Source organism: Arachis ipaensis, chromosome B05 (assembly GCF_000816755.2).
Source record: "Arachis ipaensis cultivar K30076 chromosome B05, Araip1.1, whole genome shotgun sequence".
Lineage (NCBI taxonomy): Eukaryota > Viridiplantae > Streptophyta > Magnoliopsida > Fabales > Fabaceae > Arachis > Arachis ipaensis.
This window is the reverse complement of record NC_029789.2, coordinates 112,490,116-112,498,512: the sequence shown is the minus strand read 5'-3', so window position 1 is coordinate 112,498,512 and position 8,397 is coordinate 112,490,116. Positions and strand designations below refer to the sequence as shown.

Genomic DNA, 8,397 nt, shown 5'->3' with positions numbered 1-8,397 from the left:
ATCAATCATCCTTAACCAATCAACCAACAACAAACCACAATAATTCATCATCATACATTAGCAACATCACTAATTCATCATTATTAATTCCAATAAACTCATATTCATTAATTTCAATACCAACATCCACAAAGCACTAAGCCATTCACATATTCAAACATTCATTCCTATCCTACGGTCATCTAGCATAAGTTTTTACAGAGCATTACATATTAAATGCGCGAAACTTAAACCATACCTTGGTCGATCACAACGTTTGGTCCAAGGCAGCCACACTAGTCACACACACAGTCCCACAATCTTGAGAAATCAATCAAAACCTTAGCACCAATCTTCCACCAAGCCTCCAAGTGTCCACAATTCAATTCCAATGCATATATAAATACTTAATTTACACCTATTACACATGTATACCTTATATTCAGCATTCACATAATAAAATCAAGAATTGACTAAGGTTTAGGTGATTCTTACCGCACCCACGCACATAGCAACTCAAACCCGATAAGTTCCGTAAACTAAATCGAACCTAGAACACCGAATTCGACATAATCTCATCACAATGGCTCAATTTCAAGAATCAAAAGGGGGTAGAGAATCTGAGATGGAATAGTGGATTACCCATGAAATTAATCCGATAGAAATGTAGAGCTCGATGCGCTGAATGTGTGGCCGCGAACGGTGCGGCGATCGGAGCTCAAACGGGAAAGTTACGGTAGATTGTAGCAATGGTGAGGGTTTGGAGCTCTCCTCTCCCCCTTGCTGTCTTCAGCGTGTTTTAATGCTGAATGGGGGAAGGAGATGCTTCTGCCTAAGTTATGGCCCAGTTGGACCCACGGGCCCGGTTTGGGCCCGGTTCAATCGGTTCGGCCCATCCGGTCCAATTTTGGGCTAAATTTTTTAAAATTAGTGTCAAAATTTTCGTTTTGAAGATCTCTATCCTATTTTGATATTAGATTTATATTTTTTATTTTCCTAATCAAAATTCAATTTATTAACTAATTATTTGCTAATTTTAGCGGGGTTTACATCCTACCCACCTAATTAAGAATTTTGTCCTCAAAATTCAGAGTTAGTTACCTGAAAAGAGGTGTGGGTAGTCCTTCCGCATATCTGACTCAAGCTCCCATGTATGCTCTTCAATACCAGCCCGACTCTAAGCTACTTTCACCAAAGAAACTTCTTTTCCACGTAAACACTTGATGCTGGTGTCATCAATCCTGACTAGAGTTACTGGAAGCGTTAGATCTTCTCTCACTTGAACCGATTCTGGTTCTAGGTCATGACTAGGATTAAAAGTGTATTTATGAAGCTGCGATATGTGAAACACGTCATGCAGGTTCGAAAGGTACGACAGAAAGCTATTTGATATGCCACTGACCATCAATACTCCCTAAAAATTGAAATGGGCTAATTTAGCGGGATTTAACTTAGTTTTTGATTGCTCATTCGATTCTAGTTTATTGAAGTAATCTTCAGAAATAGGTATTCTCTTCCTTCTAACTTGAGAAGTTTTCTTCTTAGATCTGCCTAACTCTTTTGTCAGCTTTCATAATGAGAATCCTAACTTAAGTTTGCGTAACTTGTTCTCTGTTGTGTCGGCTATCAAATTCAGGAACTAAGACGTTCGACGTTCTAGTTTCTGATTAATTCAGAGGTGTTTAGCGTATTGTGAAGTCTTACCTTCTCTCTGATGTATAGTCTCGTTGATATCCCTAATAAGTAGTTTGCTCCGATGGGCAAAATGGGCTTGGTCACTTGATCCACGATTTCCTAATAGCATTACTTTTTATCCTAGACCTCGGCAATCTATTACGAAATCGATAACTATTCTCTTTTACCTTTTAATGTAGAAACTTCGACGGTTGTAGTATTTTGAATAGCTTCGGATGGTCTCTCTTTTCTTTTTAATGTGTCAAGCATGTAATCACGTAGATTGCCACTTCGTTCTCCACTTCTGGCTGCTCAAAATACCTTCTTGGATTCGTGGTATGTTTTATTAAGTTCAGGGCCAATTCGAAAGTCCTCTCTTGTAAGCTTCGGACAATAGTTTCTCGTCTCAACTTCTGATTTTGACACATAACTCTCTTTTGGTATCTACTTGATTCAACAGGCTTCAATACTCTTAGTAGCTCCTTATCACCATTATTGCGCTCCCTAAGTCCTTGACTCTGCGATCTCTATTTCGGCATCGGGCATATAAATCTCTTCTTAATTCTCTTTTGTTTACCAGACTTCGGCATCTTTGGCGGCTCCTTATTGTCTCGTTACGTGTCCCGTATCTCATCGATACCACGTTGTAAATTGGCAATGGATTTAGTCCGACACTTCCACTCCACACTCTCATTCTCCAACTTAGAACTTTAACTCATCTAACATTTCCTCCTTCAAAATTAATGTCCAAGAATCCTTAGAAACTTCTTGCTTAGGGTGTCTACTACGACCTCACGATGTTGCATCAGCACACATCTCGAGTCCTCCAATAATACATCTTAGCCATTCCCTAAATGGTTCATTAGGCTTAAGTATTATAAGCATTGGCATAAAGATCAATCTTCTTTCTGTGACTCAGAGGCTTCCATCGTATTCTGGTATTTCATTCACACGGTGCACCTCATTTCATTTGTCTAGTCACGGGCGATACAATTGGCGAGGATTAAGGCTCTAAATTCCCTAGTAATGTCGTTGGTTAATTTTCATGTTCAAAAGTCTTGCTTTAAAGGATTGACACTCTAATAGTTGCATCCAAAAGTTATGCGTGACGCAAAATTCAATACGAGTTGATTTTTCAAAGAAATGTTATGTTTAAAGAGACGAACAAGTAACACGAACGGTGTTCACAAGGAATCAAAAGAAAGTCTTGCATACAGTTAGCCGGAGTTGTACAGAACTAATGGAATGCACAAGAAAAGAAACCTAGTTGCATCTCAGTGGGGAAGTTCGAATCAAAGCTTGAATAGAAATAATAAGACATATCGAATTGAATAGGTTCTAGTTGGCTTTAAAGGAATGTGAGTTTCTACAAGAGAGCAACTCCACGCACCGCAGGTTTCCAGGATTCAAAGATTATGTGATTATATTAGGATGAGTCCAGGCTTATTCCAAAAGAGGCAAGCTTTATACGAGTAAGGAATAAAATTAGAAGAACGATGAATTGGGCTTTTACAGGAAAAGATTCAAGATAGAGTTTTCAATGTATGCTATATGAGGAAAGTTAGATTAAGTCGTGAAGATTAGTTGGCACGCTCTCGCGAAGAAACACTTAGTTGGACGATTCTCTCTCCCAGTACTCCCTTCAACTCGATCCTGAGTTCTACTGATTATAATGATGTCTTCACTTGTGGTGCAATCAACACTGATCCGACTTTCAGCACTAAGTCTATCGCAAACTCACGTTCTCTCTAAGGTGGAAATTCTGGTACATTTTTAAGAATGGTCTCAAAAACTCTCTCGTATAGAAATTTGGTCTCACCTTTACTTGTCCCTTAATCCATTAGCAACTAAAGGTTGAATCCGCTCTATTCCTCTTCCTCGAAGCCTTAACGTCACTGGGTTTCAAACGGTAACTCCGCATAGCTATAGTTCCAATTCTTTAGGTATAATCCACCCTGCTTCCACTGTGTCATTCTGATTCTTATCCTTCAAGAACCTAGCCACTTCTCTAGGTTGGCTAAGTATCATTCCGTCTCAACAACTAATAGCCTTCGACCAACCATCGACTTGGGGTTTACGCTTATCAATGCTTGTTATGCATTACGAATGAATATCACATATTAATAATATGCAAGGAAGTTCGAAATTCAACTGGTATTTTATGGTTACCTCGGGTCTGAGAATCGGATTCAGCTGCATCCCGGCGTTTCTTATGTGGACAGTCTCGAGCTATATGCCCTGGCTTCCCGCACTTGTAGCATACACCTAGCCCGGCCCTATGCGGCTCGTCTGGAGCAGTCTCTCCATAGCCTTCCTGTAGCATTGCCCATTTTATGGAGTAATCTTCTGTGAATTGGCTCTTCTTAACCAATTCAGTGAAATTCGTTAGCTTTTGTGGATACACGTAGTTAAAGATATCTCTCCTAAGTCCTTTCTCATACTGAGCACACATCCACTCCTCATAGTCGGCTGGATTTCCTTGACAAACTTTTGAGAAGCGGCACAGGTTATCGAATTCACGAGTATAGTCAGCAACAGACATATTCTTTTGCTTCAGCTACGTTAACTCCAACTCCTTTGCTGTGCGAAGTGCATGCAAGAAATATTTCCCATAAAATTCTGTCTTGAATCTACTCTAAGGGACATCTATTAACTCCACCTGCAAGGTATGACATAACTCCTGCCACCAATTATGAGCATCTCCTTTCAACATGTAGGTCACTATTTCCACCGACTGTACTTCAGGAATGTGCTAAGTGTACAAAAACCTCTCCACGTCTCGAAACCACCAATCAACCTCCAACGCATTGGCACTTCCATTAAACTGAGGTGAACCACTCTTGACGAAATCAGTAAGGGTCATAGACCTATACTATTGACCTACGTTGCTTGCACCAACACCCGAGCTTCCATCTCGGTCCTTGCATCGGTTCGGTCCTAAGATTTTCCCTCCGGTTACCTCGCTCGGATCTGCGAGACGACATTTGGTCCCTGTTCACACCAAATAATTGATATTAAGGTGATCAGTCTCAATATCTCAAGTTTAGTTCTTAAGAGTCCCAAATGCATGCTCACAAACATGTATGCTACACATATCAGTTAGATATCCTAATAGCATATAGACACATACACAAAGATTGCACAAAAGCATAATCAGTCCGTCATCAGGCTCTATAGGAACGAACTACTCTGATACCATAATGTAACACCCTACTACACAGAGTTTTATGCTTAAGTCGTAGAACAGAGGTTGTGTGGTGTTACGGACCTCTAATCATAAAATATTTACATATAATAGTGGAAAGATATAATATACTAGGAGCCTTGAAAAATGGGTAAAATAAAATCGCAACATAAAAAGCGCAACATTCAGGAAACAGAATTACTTGCGTTCTAAGAAACCTAAAGGTTATAGATATGAATAAGCGAAAAAGTGAATAGAGAGCCAAGAATACAGCATAAATAGCTCCCGACTCAGCCTGCGAAGCCAAGGCTGACCGGAGAATATATACATACATATACAGGTATCCCAAAATACTCAAAATACAAAAATAAGACCCTAACTCTCCTTCAACTTCTATGAGGAACAAAATAATCAAGTTTCTTGGAGAGCAAGCTAAGTACATATGTACATATATATATACAAACTAAAAACCCAAAATAACCCAGGGACTACTCCGCTTCAGGAATCCAGACGCCTAGCGAGGAGCCTCTCGACCTGCATCTGAAAACAACAACACAGTATGGGGTGAGAACTGGAGGTTCTTAGCATGGTAAAGGTGCCATGCGTATAATATATAAGGTCCTGGGAATGCCAGAGGCAATCCTAGAACTCAAACATACAGTTATAAAACTTAAACTCTAAGAAGATGCCATAAAAGGGGTAGGTGACCTAAGTATCCTAAACTTTCTTACTTTAAACCTAACATTAACACCTAACCAATCCACCCTTCCTCCGCTCCTCCATCACCCATGATTCAGCAGAGACAAGCAACCAAACAATTTCATGCACTAGTAGGAAACAGATAGTGCAAGTAATAAATATAACAGGTAGCATTATATATTTTCAGTTAGGCAATCCCAAGTAATGCATAGCAGACAAAACAAACAAATGCACATGATGTATGCCTGCCCTATGACTGATGAGGCTCATCTGTCGGTTATCCAGCCAACCCGACAAGTCCAAAAACCTTAGACGATCCCTCGTCAGGCATCCCATGAGTCTATGCATAGATTTCTCATTCATTCATCATTCATACAATCATTCATTCATTTAACACTCAATGGGGGATGTCCATTCTAGGGAATTTATACGTGCCCGGTCACCCTTACGACGTAGGGTTAACAGAGTATCAAGTTTCAACCTGGAAACACATGGTGGCAAGCCACGATTCTGTTACCCAGGGAAACTCGTATCTCAGATATCATTAATTCATACGCCGTTTAACATTCATAATCATTATATAATCATTCATCTTAACCATGGCATCATAACTTCATTTAATATCTACCTCTTTTTCTTATAACTCCTCATGTTTTCCATTTTCTTCATTCCCAAGTTACCTTATTTTCCTAGCTTCAACTAGCTACTGTACTTAGTACTATACCTTATGTCTAAAAGGATGAAAATGGAGGTTTAGAAGTCAAAAATATGGTTTAAAACACAAAAATCTAGTTTTGCAAGAAGCAGGGGCCACGCGTGCGCGTGGTAGTATGAAAAGGTAGCACGCCTGCGCATACCCTTTACCATGCGTACGCGTGGTCATGCATGTTGGCTCATCACGCGCACGCATGGGCTACTCGCGCAGGCACAGTTTAAAATTCCACACCACACGTACGTGTGGGCGTCCGTTGTTCAAATAAAATAACACAGTTTACCGAGAAAGCTGCATAACACACCTGCATAATACATAACACACACCTAAACTTCCAGCGTTCATAACTTTTGCTACAAAATTCCGTTTTTCACAAAGTTTATACCGTTCAAAAGCTTACAAAACCATCTTTGAGTTAAAACAAATTCCATTTCCAACCAAAATTTGAGGCTCTAGTTATGAACCGCCGAATTTCGGCCGAAAACTAATTTTTCAAAAAAACTTCAAACCTCATTTTCTACCAAACAATTCCCATGCCATTAATTACCAACCTGCACTATCCAACACAAATGATATCCTTCTTCATTAGCACACCAACCACAATCACAATTATGCTTCATACCAATCAATAAAACTCATACATTCCCCAAAATCCACCATTCATACTATAAGCTACCCTTTAGAATTTATTTTCTTATATTCCTCAATTCATTAACAACAATCCATCAATCATCCTTAACCAATCAACCAATAACAAACCACAATAATTCATCATCATACATTAGCAACATCACTAATTCATCATTATTAATTCCAATAAACTCATATTCATTAATTCCAACACCAACATCCACAAAGCACTAAGCCATTCACATATTCAAACATTCATTCCTATCCTACGGTCATCTCGCCTAAGTTTTCACAAATTATTACATATTAAATGCGCGAAACCTAAACCATACCTTGACTGATCACAACGTTTGGTCCAAGGCAGCCACACTAGTCACACACACAGCCCTACAAGCTTGAGAAATCAATCAAAACCTTAGTACTAATCTTCCACCAAGCCACCAAGTGTCCACAATTCAATTCTAATGCATATATATATATATATATACTTAATTCACACTTATTACACATGTATACCTCATATTCAGCATTCACATAATAAAATCAAGAATTGGCTAAGGTTTAGGTGATTCTTACCGCACCCACGCACATAGCAACTCAAACCCGATAAGCTCCGCAAGATAAATCAAACCTAGAACACCGAATTCGACATAATCTTATTACAATGGCTCAATTTCAAGAATCAAAAGGGGGTAGAGAATCTGAGATGAAATAGTGGATTACCCGTGAAATTAATCCGATAGAAACGTAGAGCTCGACGCACTGGACGCATGGCTGCGAACGGTGTGGCGATTGGAGCTCTCCTCTCCCCCTTGCTGTCTTCAGCGTGTTTTAATGTTGAATGGGGTAAGGAGATGCTTCTGCCCATTTAAGTTATGGGTCCGGTTGGACCCACGGGCCTGGTTTGGGCCCAGTTCAACCAGTTCGGCCAATCCGGTCCAATTTTGGGCCAAATTTTTCGAAATTAGTGTCAGAATTCTCATTTTGAAGAGCTGTAACCTATTTAAATATTAGATTTATATTTTTAATTTTTTAATTAAAATTCAATTTATTAACTAATTATTTACTAATTTTAGCGGGGTTTACATCAAACTTGTGAGATTGGAACTTATTTGCAGAAATTGAAGGTTGGGATCAATTTTTGAAAGCGGAGGTTGATAGCTTGTAGTGCGGGGGATGCTTGAGGTACTCCGGATTTATTGGGGAATCAGCCAAGGTATGGTTTTGGTATCTCGTAACTAAAATATAATGTATCGTGAAAACGTAGGTTAGTTGATCGTAAGATAGAATTTGAATTATTGATGATGTTAATGATTGAGATTAGTTAATTCGTATGATGGTTAGTAATTTTGAGGTGGGGATTGATGCCATTATGAATGATGTGTTAAATCTTGTATATGAGGTTGGAAAATGATGATAATAATGTATATGGTGTTGAATTAAAGGTGGAATGGTTGAGTTGGTTGTTATTTGGCATGAGAAAGTTGTGGTTGGTGAAATAACATATTCTTGTGGAGTT

General features: G+C 39.1%; 1 pseudogene; it reads right to left on the bottom strand.

Annotated features, from left to right (window-relative positions):
* Positions 4,406 to 8,397, bottom strand: part of LOC107640891 — a 13,896-nt pseudogene continuing 9,904 nt past the window's right edge.